At 39.5% G+C, this 17,352-nt stretch overlaps 17 non-coding genes and 16 pseudogenes across 17 annotated transcripts; all 33 read right to left on the reverse strand.

Moving 5' to 3' along the window:
* Positions 1–130: 130 nt before the first annotated feature.
* Positions 131–249, reverse strand: LOC146034404 (5S ribosomal RNA). Its single transcript, XR_014459810.1, has one exon. It is a non-coding gene; the product is annotated as a 5S ribosomal RNA (ribosomal RNA).
* Positions 250–594: 345 nt separating this feature from the next.
* LOC146034740 (5S ribosomal RNA) lies at positions 595–713 on the reverse strand. The gene has a single exon (XR_014460144.1). It is a non-coding gene; the product is annotated as a 5S ribosomal RNA (ribosomal RNA).
* A 671-nt stretch (positions 714–1,384) lies between these two features.
* Positions 1,385–1,503, reverse strand: LOC146027715 (5S ribosomal RNA). The gene has a single exon (XR_014455103.1). It is a non-coding gene; the product is annotated as a 5S ribosomal RNA (ribosomal RNA).
* A 345-nt stretch (positions 1,504–1,848) lies between these two features.
* LOC146029664 (5S ribosomal RNA) lies at positions 1,849–1,967 on the reverse strand (annotated as a pseudogene).
* Positions 1,968–2,312: 345 nt separating this feature from the next.
* On the reverse strand, positions 2,313–2,426 carry LOC146029822 (5S ribosomal RNA; annotated as a pseudogene).
* A 343-nt stretch (positions 2,427–2,769) lies between these two features.
* On the reverse strand, positions 2,770–2,888 carry LOC146035016 (5S ribosomal RNA). The gene has a single exon (XR_014460420.1). It is a non-coding gene; the product is annotated as a 5S ribosomal RNA (ribosomal RNA).
* Positions 2,889–3,233: 345 nt separating this feature from the next.
* Positions 3,234–3,352, reverse strand: LOC146028536 (5S ribosomal RNA; annotated as a pseudogene).
* A 345-nt stretch (positions 3,353–3,697) lies between these two features.
* LOC146028853 (5S ribosomal RNA) lies at positions 3,698–3,816 on the reverse strand (annotated as a pseudogene).
* Positions 3,817–4,160: 344 nt separating this feature from the next.
* Positions 4,161–4,279, reverse strand: LOC146028860 (5S ribosomal RNA; annotated as a pseudogene).
* Positions 4,280–4,625: 346 nt separating this feature from the next.
* On the reverse strand, positions 4,626–4,744 carry LOC146033734 (5S ribosomal RNA). Its single transcript, XR_014459143.1, has one exon. It is a non-coding gene; the product is annotated as a 5S ribosomal RNA (ribosomal RNA).
* Positions 4,745–5,089: 345 nt separating this feature from the next.
* On the reverse strand, positions 5,090–5,208 carry LOC146027716 (5S ribosomal RNA). Its single transcript, XR_014455104.1, has one exon. It is a non-coding gene; the product is annotated as a 5S ribosomal RNA (ribosomal RNA).
* Positions 5,209–5,553: 345 nt separating this feature from the next.
* On the reverse strand, positions 5,554–5,672 carry LOC146029665 (5S ribosomal RNA; annotated as a pseudogene).
* Positions 5,673–6,017: 345 nt separating this feature from the next.
* LOC146029823 (5S ribosomal RNA) lies at positions 6,018–6,131 on the reverse strand (annotated as a pseudogene).
* A 343-nt stretch (positions 6,132–6,474) lies between these two features.
* Positions 6,475–6,593, reverse strand: LOC146035018 (5S ribosomal RNA). The gene has a single exon (XR_014460421.1). It is a non-coding gene; the product is annotated as a 5S ribosomal RNA (ribosomal RNA).
* A 345-nt stretch (positions 6,594–6,938) lies between these two features.
* Positions 6,939–7,057, reverse strand: LOC146028043 (5S ribosomal RNA; annotated as a pseudogene).
* A 345-nt stretch (positions 7,058–7,402) lies between these two features.
* On the reverse strand, positions 7,403–7,521 carry LOC146028854 (5S ribosomal RNA; annotated as a pseudogene).
* Positions 7,522–7,865: 344 nt separating this feature from the next.
* On the reverse strand, positions 7,866–7,984 carry LOC146028861 (5S ribosomal RNA; annotated as a pseudogene).
* Positions 7,985–8,330: 346 nt separating this feature from the next.
* LOC146033735 (5S ribosomal RNA) lies at positions 8,331–8,449 on the reverse strand. Its single transcript, XR_014459144.1, has one exon. It is a non-coding gene; the product is annotated as a 5S ribosomal RNA (ribosomal RNA).
* A 345-nt stretch (positions 8,450–8,794) lies between these two features.
* Positions 8,795–8,913, reverse strand: LOC146027561 (5S ribosomal RNA). Its single transcript, XR_014454958.1, has one exon. It is a non-coding gene; the product is annotated as a 5S ribosomal RNA (ribosomal RNA).
* An 804-nt stretch (positions 8,914–9,717) lies between these two features.
* On the reverse strand, positions 9,718–9,836 carry LOC146035038 (5S ribosomal RNA). Its single transcript, XR_014460442.1, has one exon. It is a non-coding gene; the product is annotated as a 5S ribosomal RNA (ribosomal RNA).
* Positions 9,837–10,181: 345 nt separating this feature from the next.
* Positions 10,182–10,300, reverse strand: LOC146027629 (5S ribosomal RNA). The gene has a single exon (XR_014455020.1). It is a non-coding gene; the product is annotated as a 5S ribosomal RNA (ribosomal RNA).
* A 344-nt stretch (positions 10,301–10,644) lies between these two features.
* On the reverse strand, positions 10,645–10,763 carry LOC146028862 (5S ribosomal RNA; annotated as a pseudogene).
* Positions 10,764–11,108: 345 nt separating this feature from the next.
* On the reverse strand, positions 11,109–11,227 carry LOC146033736 (5S ribosomal RNA). The gene has a single exon (XR_014459145.1). It is a non-coding gene; the product is annotated as a 5S ribosomal RNA (ribosomal RNA).
* A 345-nt stretch (positions 11,228–11,572) lies between these two features.
* LOC146027562 (5S ribosomal RNA) lies at positions 11,573–11,691 on the reverse strand. Its single transcript, XR_014454959.1, has one exon. It is a non-coding gene; the product is annotated as a 5S ribosomal RNA (ribosomal RNA).
* Positions 11,692–12,495: 804 nt separating this feature from the next.
* LOC146027563 (5S ribosomal RNA) lies at positions 12,496–12,614 on the reverse strand. The gene has a single exon (XR_014454960.1). It is a non-coding gene; the product is annotated as a 5S ribosomal RNA (ribosomal RNA).
* Positions 12,615–13,417: 803 nt separating this feature from the next.
* Positions 13,418–13,536, reverse strand: LOC146029093 (5S ribosomal RNA; annotated as a pseudogene).
* A 345-nt stretch (positions 13,537–13,881) lies between these two features.
* Positions 13,882–14,000, reverse strand: LOC146033982 (5S ribosomal RNA). Its single transcript, XR_014459390.1, has one exon. It is a non-coding gene; the product is annotated as a 5S ribosomal RNA (ribosomal RNA).
* A 345-nt stretch (positions 14,001–14,345) lies between these two features.
* LOC146027631 (5S ribosomal RNA) lies at positions 14,346–14,464 on the reverse strand. Its single transcript, XR_014455022.1, has one exon. It is a non-coding gene; the product is annotated as a 5S ribosomal RNA (ribosomal RNA).
* A 798-nt stretch (positions 14,465–15,262) lies between these two features.
* LOC146028310 (5S ribosomal RNA) lies at positions 15,263–15,381 on the reverse strand (annotated as a pseudogene).
* A 345-nt stretch (positions 15,382–15,726) lies between these two features.
* LOC146028885 (5S ribosomal RNA) lies at positions 15,727–15,845 on the reverse strand (annotated as a pseudogene).
* Positions 15,846–16,130: 285 nt separating this feature from the next.
* Positions 16,131–16,249, reverse strand: LOC146028471 (5S ribosomal RNA; annotated as a pseudogene).
* A 344-nt stretch (positions 16,250–16,593) lies between these two features.
* On the reverse strand, positions 16,594–16,712 carry LOC146027729 (5S ribosomal RNA). Its single transcript, XR_014455116.1, has one exon. It is a non-coding gene; the product is annotated as a 5S ribosomal RNA (ribosomal RNA).
* Positions 16,713–17,057: 345 nt separating this feature from the next.
* LOC146029597 (5S ribosomal RNA) lies at positions 17,058–17,176 on the reverse strand (annotated as a pseudogene).
* Positions 17,177–17,352: the final 176 nt, after the last annotated feature.

Genomic DNA, 17,352 nt, shown 5'->3' on the forward strand with positions numbered 1-17,352 from the left:
GTGGTAAGTCTTTAGGTGATGGCTATTGTGTCTGTTTGACCTCTTCCAAATGTCTGTACTGGCAATATAAAGAAAAAGTTTCCAATTTAAATAGCTAGAGAATAAAAACAATTTGCTAGTAATGTGAAAAAACCTACAGCACCTGGTGTTCCCATGTGGTCTCCCACCCAAGTACTAACCAGGCCCAACACTGTTTAGCTTCCAAGATCAGACGAGATTGGGCCTATCCAATGTGGTGTGGCTGTAGGTGAGATACAGGCACTTTTTTGCCCTCTTCTACTTCTATCACCAGGTAAGCTAATAAAAAAGTTTCCTAACTGTATTGTCTTACTGAAAAAAATCATGTGTTGGTAATGTAAAAATACCTACAGGACATGATATTAGCAGGGGGTCTTAAATTAAACTACTAAAGAGGCTCAACACTGTTTAGCTGCCAAAAGCAGTTGGAATTGGGCCTAAACAGTGTGGTAAGTCTTTAGGTGATGGTTATTGTGTCTGTTTGACCTCTTCCAAATGTCTGTGCTGGCAATAAAAAGAAAAAGTTTCCAATTTAAATAGCTAGAGAATAAAAACAATTTGCCAGTAATGTGAAAAGACCTAGAGCACCTGGTGTTCCCATGGGGTCTCCCACCAAAGTACTAACCAGGCCCAACACTGCTTAACTTCCAAGATCAGACGAGATTGGGCCTATCCAATGTGGTATGGCTGTAGGTGAAATACAGTCACTTTTTTGCCCTCTTCTACTTCTATCACCAGGTAAGCTAATAAAAAAGTTTCCTAACTGTATTGGCTTACTGAAAAAAATCATGTGTTGGTAATGTAAAAAGACCTACAGGACATGATATTAGCAGGGGGTCTTAAATTAAACTACTAAAGAGGCTCAACACTGTTTAGCTGCCAAAAGCAGTTGGAATTGGGCCTAAACAGTGTGGTAAGTCTTTAGGTCAGGGGTTCCCAATCTTTTTTAAATCACGGCACCCTAGAGTACAAGAGTTTTTTCACTGCACCCCAAGGCCAAAAAAATTTAGAAAAAATATATAAAATGAAGTGATTTGTGTTTATATGTGATCCTAAGGTTCATTTATATTGTAAAGGGTTCTGTTTGTACACATATTTTATGACTGGCAGTCACCAGAACTGGTTTTGTCCATAAATAATGGACCATAAATTATTTTAGTTGGTCTTGTACCATCAACCCGAGGCACCCCTGCAAGTGTCCCGGGGCACCCCATGGAGTCACGGCACACAGTTTGGGAACCACTGCTTTAGGTGATGGCTATTGTGTCTGTTTGACCTCTTCCAAATGTCTGTGCTGGCAATAAAAAGAAAAAGTTTCCAATTTAAATAGCTAGAGAATAAAAAAAAATTGCCAGTAATGTGAAAAAATCTACAGCATCTGGTGTTCCCATGTGGTCTCCCACCCAAGTACTAACCAGGCCCAACACTGCTTAGCTTCCAAGATCAGACGAGATTGGGCCTATCCAATGTGGTATGGCTGTAGGTGAGATACAGGCACTTTTTTGCCCTCTTCTACTTCTATCACCATGTAAGCTAATAAAAAAGTTTCCTAACTGTATTGGCTTACTGAAAAAAATCATGTGTTGGTAATGTAAAAAGACCTACAGGACATGATATTAGCAGGGGGTCTTAAATTAAACTACTAAAGAGGCTCAACACTGTTTAGCTGCCAAAAGCAGTTGGAATTGGCCCTAAACAGTGTGGTAAGTCTTTAGGTGATGGGTATTGTGTCTGTTTGACCTCTTCCAAATGTCTGTGCTGGCAATAAAAATAAAAAGTTTCCAATTTAAATAGCTAGAGAATAAAAACAATTTGCCAGTAATGTGAAAAGACCTAGAGCACCTGGTGTTCTTATGTGTTCTCCCACCAAAGTACTAACCATTCCCAACACTGCTTAATTTCCAAGATCAGACGAGATTGGGCCTATCCAATGTGGTATGGCTGTAGGTGAGATACAGGCACTTTTTTGCCCTCTTCTACTTCTATCACCAGGTAAGCTAATAAAAAAGTTTCCTAACTGTATTGGCTTACTGAAAAAAATCATGTGTTGGTAATGTAAAAAGACCTACAGGACATGATATTAGCAGGGGGTCTTAAATTAAACTACTAAAGAGGCTCAACACTGTTTAGCTGCCAAAAGCAGTTGGAATTGGGCCTAAACAGTGTGGTAAGTCTTTAGGTGATGGCTATTGTGTCTGTTTGACCTCTTCCAAATGTCAGTGCTGGCAATAAAAAGAAAAACTTTCCAATTTAAAGCGCTAGAGAATAAAAACAATTTGCCAGTAATGTGAAAAAACCTACAGCACCTGGTGTTCCCATGTGGTCTCCCACCCAAGTACTAAACATGCCCAACTTAGCTTCCAAGATCAGGCAAGATTGGGCCTATCCAATGTGGTATGGCTGTAGGTGAGATACAGGCACTTTTTTGCCCTCTTCTACTTCTATCACCAGGTAAGCAAATAAAAAAGTTTCCTAACTGTATTGGCTTACTGAAAAAAATCATGTGTTGGTAATGTAAAAAGACCTACAGGACATGATATTAGCAGGGGGTCTTAAATTAAACTACTAAAGAGGCTCAACACTGTTTAGCTGCCAAAAGCAGTTGGAATTGGGCCTAAACAGTGTGGTAAGTCTTTAGGTGATGGCTATTGTGTCTGTTTGACCGCTTCCAAATGTCTGTGCTGGCAATAAAAAGAAAAAGTTTCCAATTTAAATAGCTAGAGAATAAAAAAAATTGCCAGTAATGTGAAAAACCTACAGCACTTGATGTTCCCATGTGGTCTCCCACCCAAGTACTAACCAGGCCCAACACTGCTTAGCTTCCAAGATCAGACGAGATTGGGCCTATCCAATGTGGTATGGCTGTAGGTGAAATACAGGCACTTTTTTGCCCTCTTCTACTTCTATCACCAGGTAAGCTAATAAAAAAGTTTCCTAACTGTATTGGCTTACTGAAAAAAATCATGTGTTGGTAATGTAAAAAGACCTACAGGACATGATATTAGCAGGGGGTCTTAAATTAAACTACTAAAGAGGCTCAACACTGTTTAGCTGCCAAAAGCAGTTAGAATTGGGCCTAAACCGTGTGGTAAGTCTTTAGGTGATGGCTATTGTGTCTGTTTGACCTCTTCCAAATGTCTGTGCTGGCAATAAAAAGAAAAAGTTTCCAATTTAAATAGCTAGAGAATAAAAACAATTTGCCAGTAATGTGAAAAAACTTTCAGCACCTGGTGTTCCCATGTGGTCTCCCACCCAAGTACTAACCAGGCCCAACACTGCTTAGCTTTCAAGATCAGACGAGATTGGGCCTATCCAATGTGGTATAGCTGTAGGTGAAATACAGGCACTTTTTTGCCCTCTTCTACTTCTATCACCAGGTAAGCTAATAAAAAAGTTTCCTAACTGTATTGGCTTACTGAAAAAAATCATGTGTTGGTAATGTAAAAAGACCTACAGAACATGATATTAGCAAGGGGTCTTAAATTAAACTACTAAAGAGGCTCAACACTGTTTAGCTGCCAAAAGCATTTGGAATTGGGCCTAAACAGTGTGGTAAATCTTTAGGTGATGGCTATTGTGTCTGTTTGACCTCTTCCAAATGTCAGTGCTGGCAATAAAAAGAAAAACTTTCCAATTTAAAGCGCTAGAGAATAAAAACAATTTGCCAGTAATGTGAAAAAACCTACAGCACCTGGTGTTCCCATGTGGTCTCCCACCCAAGTACTAACCAGGCCCAACACTGCTTAGCTTCCAAGATAAGGCAAGATTGGGCCTATCCAATGTGGTATGGCTGTAGGTGAGATACAGGCACTTTTTTGCCCTCTTCTACTTCTATCACCAGGTAAGCTAATAAAAAAGTTTCCTAACTGCATTGGCTTACTGAAAAAAATCATGTGTTGGTAATGTAAAAAGACCTACAGGACATGATATTAGCAGGGGGTCTTAAATTAAACTACTAAAGAGGCTCAACACTGTTTAGCTGCCAAAAGCAGTTGGAATTGGGCCTAAACAGTGTGGTAAGTCTTTAGGTGATGGCTATTGTGTCTGTTTGACCTCTTCCAAATGTCTGTGCTGGCAATAAAAAGAAAAAGTTTCCAATTTAAATAGCTAGAGAATAAAAAAAAATTGCCAGTAATGTGAAAAACCTACAGCACTTGGTGTTCCCATGTGGTCTCCCACCCAAGTACAAACCAAGCCCAACACTGCTTAGCTTCCAAGATCAGATAAGATTGGGCCTATCCAATGTAGTATGTCTATAGGTAAGATACAGGCACTTTTTTGCCCTCTTCTACTTCTATCACCAGGTAAGCTAATAAAAAAGTTTCCTAACTGTATTGGCTTACTGGAAAAAATCATGTGTTGGTAATGTAAAAAGAACTACAGGACATGATATTAGCAGGGGGTCTTAAATTAAACTACTAAAGAGGCTCTACAATGTTTAGCTGCCAAAAGCAGTTGGAATTGGGCCTAAACAGTGTGGTAAGTCTTTAGGTGATGGCTTTAGTGTCTGTTTGACCTCTTCCAAATGTCTGTACTGGCAATATAAAGAAAAAGTTTCCAATTAAAATAGCTAGAGAATAAAAAAAAAATTGCCAGTAATGTGAAAAAACCTTCAGCACCTGGTGTTCCCATGTGGTCTCCCACCCAAGTACTAACCAGGCCCAACACTGCTTAGCTTCCAAGATCAGACGGGATTGGGCCTATCCAATGTGGTATGGCTGTAGGTGAGATACAGGCACTTTTTTGCCCTCTTCTACTTCTATCACCAGGTAAGCTAATAAAAAAGTTTCCTAACTGTATTGGCTTACTGGAAAAAATCATGTGTTGGTAATGTAAAAAGACCTACAGGACATGATATTAGCAGGGGGTCTTAAATTAAACTACTAAAGAGGCTCTACACTGTTTAGCTGCCAAAAGCAGTTGGAATTGGGCCTAAACAGTGTGGTAAGTCTTTAGGTGATGGCTATTGTGTCTGTTTGACCTCTTCCAAATGTCTGTGCTGGCAATAAAAAGAAAAAGTTTCCAATTTAAATAGCTAGAGAATAAAAAAAAATTGCCAGTAATGTGAAAAAATCTACAGCATCTGGTGTTCCCATGTGGTCTCCCACCCAAGTACTAACCAGGCCCAACACTGCTTAGCTTCCAAGATCAGACGAGATTGGGCCTATCCAATGTGGTATGGCTGTAGGTGAGATACAGGCACTTTTTTGCCCTCTTCTACTTCTATCACCATGTAAGCTAATAAAAAAGTTTCCTAACTGTATTGGCTTACTGAAAAAAATCATGTGTTGGTAATGTAAAAAGACCTACAGGACATGATATTAGCAGGGGGTCTTAAATTAAACTACTAAAGAGGCTCAACACTGTTTAGCTGCCAAAAGCAGTTGGAATTGGCCCTAAACAGTGTGGTAAGTCTTTAGGTGATGGGTATTGTGTCTGTTTGACCTCTTCCAAATGTCTGTGCTGGCAATAAAAATAAAAAGTTTCCAATTTAAATAGCTAGAGAATAAAAACAATTTGCCAGTAATGTGAAAAGACCTAGAGCACCTGGTGTTCTTATGTGTTCTCCCACCAAAGTACTAACCATTCCCAACACTGCTTAATTTCCAAGATCAGACGAGATTGGGCCTATCCAATGTGGTATGGCTGTAGGTGAGATACAGGCACTTTTTTGCCCTCTTCTACTTCTATCACCAGGTAAGCTAATAAAAAAGTTTCCTAACTGTATTGGCTTACTGAAAAAAATCATGTGTTGGTAATGTAAAAAGACCTACAGGACATGATATTAGCAGGGGGTCTTAAATTAAACTACTAAAGAGGCTCAACACTGTTTAGCTGCCAAAAGCAGTTGGAATTGGGCCTAAACAGTGTGGTAAGTCTTTAGGTGATGGCTATTGTGTCTGTTTGACCTCTTCCAAATGTCAGTGCTGGCAATAAAAAGAAAAACTTTCCAATTTAAAGCGCTAGAGAATAAAAACAATTTGCCAGTAATGTGAAAAAACCTACAGCACCTGGTGTTCCCATGTGGTCTCCCACCCAAGTACTAAACATGCCCAACTTAGCTTCCAAGATCAGGCAAGATTGGGCCTATCCAATGTGGTATGGCTGTAGGTGAGATACAGGCACTTTTTTGCCCTCTTCTACTTCTATCACCAGGTAAGCAAATAAAAAAGTTTCCTAACTGTATTGGCTTACTGAAAAAAATCATGTGTTGGTAATGTAAAAAGACCTACAGGACATGATATTAGCAGGGGGTCTTAAATTAAACTACTAAAGAGGCTCAACACTGTTTAGCTGCCAAAAGCAGTTGGAATTGGGCCTAAACAGTGTGGTAAGTCTTTAGGTGATGGCTATTGTGTCTGTTTGACCGCTTCCAAATGTCTGTGCTGGCAATAAAAAGAAAAAGTTTCCAATTTAAATAGCTAGAGAATAAAAAAAATTGCCAGTAATGTGAAAAACCTACAGCACTTGATGTTCCCATGTGGTCTCCCACCCAAGTACTAACCAGGCCCAACACTGCTTAGCTTCCAAGATCAGACGAGATTGGGCCTATCCAATGTGGTATGGCTGTAGGTGAAATACAGGCACTTTTTTGCCCTCTTCTACTTCTATCACCAGGTAAGCTAATAAAAAAGTTTCCTAACTGTATTGGCTTACTGAAAAAAATCATGTGTTGGTAATGTAAAAAGACCTACAGGACATGATATTAGCAGGGGGTCTTAAATTAAACTACTAAAGAGGCTCAACACTGTTTAGCTGCCAAAAGCAGTTAGAATTGGGCCTAAACCGTGTGGTAAGTCTTTAGGTGATGGCTATTGTGTCTGTTTGACCTCTTCCAAATGTCTGTGCTGGCAATAAAAAGAAAAAGTTTCCAATTTAAATAGCTAGAGAATAAAAACAATTTGCCAGTAATGTGAAAAAACTTTCAGCACCTGGTGTTCCCATGTGGTCTCCCACCCAAGTACTAACCAGGCCCAACACTGCTTAGCTTCCAAGATCAGACGAGATTGGGCCTATCCAATGTGGTATAGCTGTAGGTGAAATACAGGCACTTTTTTGCCCTCTTCTACTTCTATCACCAGGTAAGCTAATAAAAAAGTTTCCTAACTGTATTGGCTTACTGAAAAAAATCATGTGTTGGTAATGTAAAAAGACCTACAGAACATGATATTAGCAAGGGGTCTTAAATTAAACTACTAAAGAGGCTCAACACTGTTTAGCTGCCAAAAGCATTTGGAATTGGGCCTAAACAGTGTGGTAAATCTTTAGGTGATGGCTATTGTGTCTGTTTGACCTCTTCCAAATGTCAGTGCTGGCAATAAAAAGAAAAACTTTCCAATTTAAAGCGCTAGAGAATAAAAACAATTTGCCAGTAATGTGAAAAAACCTACAGCACCTGGTGTTCCCATGTGGTCTCCCACCCAAGTACTAACCAGGCCCAACACTGCTTAGCTTCCAAGATAAGGCAAGATTGGGCCTATCCAATGTGGTATGGCTGTAGGTGAGATACAAACACTTTTTTGCCCTCTTCTACTTCTATCACCAGGTAAGCTAATAAAAAAGTTTCCTAACTGCATTGGCTTACTGAAAAAAATCATGTGTTGGTAATGTAAAAAGACCTACAGGACATGATATTAGCAGGGGGTCTTAAATTAAACTACTAAAGAGGCTCAACACTGTTTAGCTGCCAAAAGCAGTTGGAATTGGGCCTAAACAGTGTGGTAAGTCTTTAGGTGATGGCTATTGTGTCTGTTTGACCTCTTCCAAATGTCTGTGCTGGCAATAAAAAGAAAAAGTTTCCAATTTAAATAGCTAGAGAATAAAAAAAAATTGCCAGTAATGTGAAAAACCTACAGCACTTGGTGTTCCCATGTGGTCTCCCACCCAAGTACAAACCAAGCCCAACACTGCTTAGCTTCCAAGATCAGATAAGATTGGGCCTATCCAATGTAGTATGTCTATAGGTAAGATACAGGCACTTTTTTGCCCTCTTCTACTTCTATCACCAGGTAAGCTAATAAAAAAGTTTCCTAACTGTATTGGCTTACTGGAAAAAATCATGTGTTGGTAATGTAAAAAGAACTACAGGACATGATATTAGCAGGGGGTCTTAAATTAAACTACTAAAGAGGCTCTACAATGTTTAGCTGCCAAAAGCAGTTGGAATTGGGCCTAAACAGTGTGGTAAGTCTTTAGGTGATGGCTTTAGTGTCTGTTTGACCTCTTCCAAATGTCTGTACTGGCAATATAAAGAAAAAGTTTCCAATTAAAATAGCTAGAGAATAAAAAAAAAATTGCCAGTAATGTGAAAAAACCTTCAGCACCTGGTGTTCCCATGTGGTCTCCCACCCAAGTACTAACCAGGCCCAACACTGCTTAGCTTCCAAGATCAGACGGGATTGGGCCTATCCAATGTGGTATGGCTGTAGGTGAGATACAGGCACTTTTTTGCCCTCTTCTACTTCTATCACCAGGTAAGCTAATAAAAAAGTTTCCTAACTGTATTGGCTTACTGGAAAAAATCATGTGTTGGTAATGTAAAAAGACCTACAGGACATGATATTAGCAGGGGGTCTTAAATTAAACTACTAAAGAGGCTCTACACTGTTTAGCTGCCAAAAGCAGTTGGAATTGGGCCTAAACAGTGTGGTAAGTCTTTAGGTGATGGCTATTGTGTCTGTTTGACCTCTTCCAAATGTCTGTGCTGGCAATAAAAAGAAAAAGTTTCCAATTTAAATAGCTAGAGAATAAAAACAATTTGCCAGTAATGTGAAAAAACCTTCAGCACCTGGTGTTCCCATGTGGTCTCCCACCCAAGTACTAACCAGGCCCAACACTGCTTAGCTTCCAAGATCAGACGAGATTGGGCCTATCCAATGTGGTATGGCTGTAGTTGAAATACAGGCACTTTTTTGCCCTCTTCTACTTCTATCACCAGGTAAGCTAATAAAAAAGTTTCCTAACTGTATTGGCTTACTGAAAAAAATCATGTGTTGGTAATGTAAAAAGACCTACAGAACATGATATTAGCAGGGGGTCTTAAATTAAACTACTAAAGAGGCTCAACACTGTTTAGCTGCCAAAAGCATTTGGAATTGGGCCTAAACAGTGTGGTAAGTCTTTAGGTGATGGCTATTGTGTCTGTTTGACCTCTTCCAAATGTCAGTGCTGGCAATAAAAAGAAAAAGTTTCCAATTTAAATAGCTAGAGAATAAAAACAATTTGCCAGTAATGTGAAAAAAACCACAGCACCTGGTGTTCCCATGTGGTCTCCCACCCAAGTACTAAACATGCCCAACTTAGCTTCCAAGATCAGGCAAGATTGGGCCTATCCAATGTGGTATGGCTGTAGGTGAGATACAGGCACTTTTTTGCCCTCTTCTACTTCTATCACCAGGTAAGCAAATAAAAAAGTTTCCTAACTGTATTGGCTTACTGAAAAAAATCATGTGTTGGTAATGTAAAAAGACCTACAGGACATGATATTAGCAGGGGGTCTTAAATTAAACTACTAAAGAGGCTCAACACTGTTTAGCTGCCAAAAGCAGTTGGAATTGGGCCTAAACAGTGTGGTAAGTCTTTAGGTGATGGCTATTGTGTCTGTTTGACCTCTTCCAAATGTCTGTGCTGGCAATAAAAAGAAAAAGTTTCCAATTTAAATAGCTAGAGAATAAAAACAATTTGCCAGTAATGTGAAAAAACCTTCAGCACCTGGTGTTCCCATGTGGTCTCCCACCCAAGTACTAACCAGGCCCAACACTGCTTAGCTTCCAAGATCAGACGAGATTGGGCCTATCCAATGTGGTATAGCTGTAGGTGAAATACAGGCACTTTTTTGCCCTCTTCTACTTCTATCACCAGGTAAGCTAATAAAAAAGTTTCCTAACTGTATTGGCTTACTGAAAAAAATCATGTGTTGGTAATGTAAAAAGACCTACAGAACATGATATTAGCAAGGGGTCTTAAATTAAACTACTAAAGAGGCTCAACACTGTTTAGCTGCCAAAAGCATTTGGAATTGGGCCTAAACAGTGTGGTAAATCTTTAGGTGATGGCTATTGTGTCTGTTTGACCTCTTCCAAATGTCAGTGCTGGCAATAAAAAGAAAAACTTTCCAATTTAAAGCGCTAGAGAATAAAAACAATTTGCCAGTAATGTGAAAAAACCTACAGCACCTGGTGTTCCCATGTGGTCTCCCACCCAAGTACTAACCAGGCCCAACACTGCTTAGCTTCCAAGATCAGGCAAGATTGGGCCTATCCAATGTGGTATGGCTGTAGGTGAGATACAGGCACTTTTTTGCCCTCTTCTACTTCTATCACCAGGTAAGCTAATAAAAAAGTTTCCTAACTGCATTGGCTTACTGAAAAAAATCATGTGTTGGTAATGTAAAAAGACCTACAGGACATGATATTAGCAGGGGGTCTTAAATTAAACTACTAAAGAGGCTCAACACTGTTTAGCTGCCAAAAGCAGTTGAAATTGGGCCTAAACAGTGTGGTAAGTCTTTAGGTGATGGCTATTGTGTCTGTTTGACCTCTTCCAAATGTCTGTGCTGGCAATAAAAAGAAAAAGTTTCCAATTTAAATAGCTAGAGAATAAAAAAAAATTGCCAGTAATGTGAAAAACCTACAGCACTTGGTGTTCCCATGTGGTCTCCCACCCAAGTACAAACCAAGCCCAACACTGCTTAGCTTCCAAGATCAGATAAGATTGGGCCTATCCAATGTAGTATGTCTATAGGTAAGATACAGGCACTTTTTTGCCCTCTTCTACTTCTATCACCAGGTAAGCTAATAAAAAAGTTTCCTAACTGTATTGGTTTACTGAAAAAAATCATGTGTTGGTAATGTAAAAAGACCTACAGAACATGATATTAGCAAGGGGTCTTAAATTAAACTACTAAAGAGGCTCAACACTGTTTAGCTGCCAAAAGCATTTGGAATTGGGCCTAAACAGTGTGGTAAATCTTTAGGTGATGGCTATTGTGTCTGTTTGACCTCTTCCAAATGTCTGTACTGGCAATATAAAGAAAAAGTTTCCAATTAATATAGCTAGAGAATAAAAAAAAATTGCCAGTAATGTGAAAAAACCTTCAGCACCTGGTGTTCCCATGTGGTCTCCCACCCAAGTACTAACCAGGCCCAACACTGCTTAGCTTCCAAGATCAGACGGGATTGGGCCTATCCAATGTGGTATGGCTGTAGGTGAGATACAGGCACTTTTTTGCCCTCTTCTACTTCTATCACCAGGTAAGCTAATAAAAAAGTTTCCTAACTGTATTGGCTTACTGGAAAAAATCATGTGTTGGTAATGTAAAAAGACCTACAGGACATGATATTAGCAGGGGGTCTTAAATTAAACTACTAAAGAGGCTCTACACTGTTTAGCTGCCAAAAGCAGTTGGAATTGGGCCTAAACAGTGTGGTAAGTCTTTAGGTGATGGCTATTGTGTCTGTTTGACCTCTTCCAAATGTCTGTGCTGGCAATAAAAAGAAAAAGTTTCCAATTTAAATAGCTAGAGAATAAAAACAATTTGCCAGTAATGTGAAAAAACCTTCAGCACCTGGTGTTCCCATGTGGTCTCCCACCCAAGTACTAACCAGGCCCAACACTGCTTAGCTTCCAAGATCAGACGAGATTGGGCCTATCCAATGTGGTATGGCTGTAGTTGAAATACAGGCACTTTTTTGCCCTCTTCTACTTCTATCACCAGGTAAGCTAATAAAAAAGTTTCCTAACTGTATTGGCTTACTGAAAAAAATCATGTGTTGGTAATGTAAAAAGACCTACAGAACATGATATTAGCAGGGGGTCTTAAATTAAACTACTAAAGAGGCTCAACACTGTTTAGCTGCCAAAAGCATTTGGAATTGGGCCTAAACAGTGTGGTAAGTCTTTAGGTGATGGCTATTGTGTCTGTTTGACCTCTTCCAAATGTCAGTGCTGGCAATAAAAAGAAAAAGTTTCCAAGTTAAATAGCTAGAGAATAAAAACAATTTACCAGTAATGTGAAAAAACCCACAGCACCTGGTGTTCCCATGTGGTCTCCCACCCAAGTACTAAACATGCCCAACTTAGCTTCCAAGATCAGGCAAGATTGGGCCTATCCAATGTGGTATGGCTGTAGGTGAGATACAGGCACTTTTTTGCCCTCTTCTACTTCTATCACCAGGTAAGCAAATAAAAAAGTTTCCTAACTGTATTGGCTTACTGAAAAAAATCATGTGTTGGTAATGTAAAAAGACCTACAGGACATGATATTAGCAGGGGGTCTTAAATTAAACTACTAAAGAGGCTCTACACTGTTTAGCTGCCAAAAGCAGTTGGAATTGGGCCTAAACAGTGTGGTAAGTCTTTAGGTGATGGCTATTGTGTCTGTTTGACCTCTTCCAAATGTCTGTGCTGGCAATAAAAAGAAAAAGTTTCCAATTTAAATAGCTAGAGAATAAAAACAATTTGCCAGTAATGTGAAAAAACCTTCAGCACCTGGTGTTCCCATGTGGTCTCCCACCCAAGTACTAACCAGGCCCAACACTGCTTAGCTTCCAAGATCAGACGAGATTGGGCCTATCCAATGTGGTATGGCTGTAGTTGAAATACAGGCACTTTTTTGCCCTCTTCTACTTCTATCACCAGGTAAGCTAATAAAAAAGTTTCCTAACTGTATTGGCTTACTGAAAAAAATCATGTGTTGGTAATGTAAAAAGACCTACAGAACATGATATTAGCAGGGGGTCTTAAATTAAACTACTAAAGAGGCTCAACACTGTTTAGCTGCCAAAAGCATTTGGAATTGGGCCTAAACAGTGTGGTAAGTCTTTAGGTGATGGCTATTGTGTCTGTTTGACCTCTTCCAAATGTCAGTGCTGGCAATAAAAAGAAAAAGTTTCCAATTTAAATAGCTAGAGAATAAAAACAATTTACCAGTAATGTGAAAAAACCCACAGCACCTGGTGTTCCCATGTGGTCTCCCACCCAAGTACTAAACATGCCCAACTTAGCTTCCAAGATCAGGCAAGATTGGGCCTATCCAATGTGGTATGGCTGTAGGTGAGATACAGGCACTTTTTTGCCCTCTTCTACTTCTATCACCAGGTAAGCAAATAAAAAAGTTTCCTAACTGTATTGGCTTACTGAAAAAAATCATGTGTTGGTAATGTAAAAAGACCTACAGGACATGATATTAGCAGGGGGTCTTAAATTAAACTACTAAAGAGGCTCAACACTGTTTAGCTGCCAAAAGCAGTTGGAATTGGGCCTAAACAGTGTGGTAAGTCTTTAGGTGATGGCTATTGTGTCTGTTTGACCTCTTCCAAATGTCTGTGCTGGCAATAAAAAGAAAAAGTTTCCAATTTAAATAGCTAGAGAATAAAAAAAAATTGCCAGTAATGTGAAAAACCTACAGCACTTGGTGTTCCCATGTGGTCTCCCACCCAAGTACCAACCAAGCCCAACACTGCTTAGCTTCCAAGATCAGATAAGGTTGGGCCTATTCAATGTGGTATGTCTATAGGTGAGATACAGGCACTTTTTTGCCCTCTTCTACTTCTATCACCAGGTAAGCTAATAAAAAAGTTTCCTAACTGTATTGGCTTACTGGAAAAAATCATGTGTTGGTAATGTAAAAAGACCTACAGGACATGATATTAGCAGGGGGTCTTAAATTAAACTACTAAAGAGGCTCTACACTGTTTAGCTGCCAAAAGCAGTTAGAATTGGACCAAAACAGTGTGGTAAGTCTTTAGGTGATGGCTATTGTGTCTGTTTGACCTCTTCCAAATGTCTGTACTGGCAATATAAAGAAAAAGTTTCCAATTTAAATAGCTAGAGAATAAAAACTATTTGCCAGTAATGTGAAAAAACCTTCAGCACCTGGTGTTCCCATGTGGTCTCCCACCCAAGTACTAACCAGGCCCAACACTGCTTAGCTTCCAAGATCAGATGAGATTGGGCCTATCCAATGTGGTATGGCTGTAGGTGAGATACAGGCACTTTTTTGCCCTCTTCTACTTCTATCACCAGGTAAGCTAATAAAAAAGTTTCCTAACTGTATTGGCTTACTGAAAAAAATCATGTGTTGGTAATGTAAAAAGACCTACAGGACATGATATTAGCAGGGGGTCTTAAATTAAACTACTAAAGAGGCTCAACACTGTTTAGCTGCCAAAAGCAGTTGGAATTGGGCCTAAACAGTGTGGTAAGTCTTTAGGTGATGGCTATTGTGTCTGTTTGACCTCTTCCAAATGTCTGTGCTGGCAATAAAAAGAAAAACTTTCCAATTTAAAGCGCTAGAGAATAAAAACAATTTGCCAGTAATGTGAAAAAACCTACAGCACCTGGTGTTCCCATGTGGTCTCCCACCCAAGTACTAACCAGGCCCAACACTGCTTAGCTTCCAAGATCAGGCAAGATTGGGCCTATCCAATGTGGTATGGCTGTAGGTGAGATACAGGCACTTTTTTGCCCTCTTCTACTTCTATCACCAGGTAAGCTAATAAAAAAGTTTCCTAACTGTATTGGCTTACTGAAAAAAATCATGTGTTGGTAATGTAAAAAGACCTACAGGACATGATATTAGCAGGGGGTCTTAAATTAAACTACTAAAGAGGCTCAACACTGTTTAGCTGCCAAAAGCAGTTGGAATTGGGCCTAAACAGTGTGGTAAGTCTTTAGGTGATGGCTATTGTGTCTGTTTGACCTCTTCCAAATGTCTGTGCTGGCAATAAAAAGAAATAGTTTCCAATTTAAATAGCTAGAGAATTAAAAAAATATTGCCAGTAATGTGAAAAACCTACAGCACTTGGTGTTCCCATGTGGTCTCCCACCCAAGTACAACACTGCGTTGCTTCCAAGATCAGATAAGATTGGGCCTATCCAATGTAGTATGTCTATAGGTGAGATACAGGCACTTTTTTGCCCTCTTCTACTTCTATCACCAGGTAAGCTAATAAAAAAGTTTCCTAACTGTATTGGCTTACTGGAAAAAATCATGTGTTGGTAATGTAAAAAGACCTACAGGACATGATATTAGCAGGGGGTCTTAAATTAAACTACTAAAGAGGCTCTACACTGTTTAGCTGCCAAAAGCAGTTGGAATTGGGCTTAAACAGTGTGGTAAGTCTTTAGGTGATGGCTATTGTGTCTGTTTGACCTCTTCCAAATGTCAGTGCTGGCAATAAAAAGAAAAAGTTTCCAATTTAAATAGCTAGAGAATAAAAACAATTTGCCAGTAATGTGAAAAATCCTACAGCACCTGGTGTTCCCATGTGGTCTCCCACCCAAGTACTAACCAGGCCCAACACTGCTTAGCTTCCAAGATGAGACGAGATTGGGCCTATCCAATGTGGTATGGCTGTAGGTGAGACACAGGCACTTTTTTGCCCTCTTCTACATCTATCACCAGGTACGCTAATAAAAAAGTTTCCTAAATGTATTGGCTTACTGAAAAAAATCATGTGTTGGTAATGTAAAAAGACCTACAGGACATGATATTAGCAGGGGGTCTTAAATTAAACTACTAAAGAGGCTCAACACTGTTTAGCTGCCAAAAGCAGTTGGAATTGGGCCTAAACAGTGTGGTAAGTCTTTAGGTGCTGGCTATTGCGTCTGTTTGACCTCTTCCAAATGTCTGTGCTGGCAATAAAAAGAAAAAGTTTCCAATTTAAATAGCTAGAGAATAAAAACAATTTGCCAGTAATGTGAAAAAAGCTACAGCACCAGGTGTTCCCATGTGGTCTCCCACCCAAGTACTAACCAGTCCAAACACTGCTTAGCTTCCAAGATCAGACGAGATTGGGCCTTTCCAATGTGGTATGGCTGTAGGTGAGATACAGGCACTTTTTTGCCCTCTTCTACTTCTATCACCAGGTAAGCTAATAAAAAAGTTTCCTAACTGTATTGGCTTACTAAAAAAAATTAATGTGTTGGTAATGTAACACTGTTTAGCTGCCAAAAGCAGTTGGAATTGGGCCTAAACAGTGTGGTAAGTCTTTCGGTGATGGCTATTGTGTCTGTTTGACCTCTTCCAAATGTCAGTGCTGGCAATAAAAAGAAAAAGTTTCCAATTTAAATAGCTAGAGAATAAAAACAATTTGCCAGTAATGTGAAAAGACCTAGAGCACCTGGTGTACTTATGTGGTCTCCCACCACAGTACTAACCAGGCCCAACACTGCTTAACTTCCAAGATCAGACGAGATTGGGCCTATCCAATGTGGTATGGCTGTAGGTGAAATATAGGCACTTTTTGCCCTCTTCTACTTCTATCACCAGGTAAGCTAATAAAAAATTTTCCTAACTGTATTGGCTTACTGAAAAAAATCATGTGTTGGTAATGTAAAAAGACCTACAGGACATGATATTAGCAGGGGGTCTTAAATTAAACTACTAAAGAGGCTCAACACTGTTTAGCTGCCAAAAGCAGTTGGAATTGGCCCTAAAGAGTGTGGTAAGTCTTTAGGTGATGGCTATTGTGTCTGTTTGACCTCTTCCAAATGTCTGTGCTGGCAATAAAAATAAAAAGTTTCCAATTTAAATAGCTAAAGAATAAAAACAATTTGCCAGTAATGTGAAAAGACCTAGAGCACCTGGTGTTCTTATGTGGTCTCCCACCAAAGTACTAACCAGGCCCAACACTGCTTAACTTCCAAGATCAGACGAGATTGGGCCTATCCAATGTGGTATGGCTGTAGGTGAAATATAGGCACTTTTTGCCCTCTTCTACTTCTATCACCAGGTAAGCTAATAAAAAAGTTTTCTAAATGTATTGGCTTACTGAAAAAAATCATGTGTTGGTAATGTAAAAAGACCTACAGGACATGATATTAGCAGGGGGTCTTAAATTAAACTACTAAAGAGGCTCAACACTGTTTAGCTGCCAAAAGCAGTTGGAATTGGGCCTAAACAGTGTGGTAAGTCTTTAGTTGATGGCTATTGTGTCTGTTTGACCTCTTCCAAATGTCTGTACTGGCAATAAAATAAAAAAAGTTTCCAATTTAAATAGCTAGAGAATAAAAACAATGTGCCAGTAATGTGAAAAAACCTACAGCACCTGGTGTTCCCATGTCGTCTCCCACCCAAGTACTAACCAGGCCCAACACTGCTTAGCTTTCAAGATAAGACAAGATTGGGCCTATCCAATGTGGTATGGCTGTATGTGAGATACAGTCACTTTTTTGCCCTCTTCTACTTCTATCACCGGGTAAGCTAATACAAAAGTTTCCTAACTGTATTGGCTTACTGAAAAAAATCATGTGTTGGTAATCTAAAAAGACCTACACGACATGATATTAGCAGGGGGTCTTAAATTAAACTACTAAAGAGGCTCAACACTG

The sequence above is a fragment of the Crinia signifera genome, chromosome 8, assembly GCF_055691185.1.
Source record: "Crinia signifera chromosome 8, ASM5569118v1, whole genome shotgun sequence".
NCBI classification, from domain to species: Eukaryota; Metazoa; Chordata; class Amphibia; order Anura; family Myobatrachidae; genus Crinia; species Crinia signifera.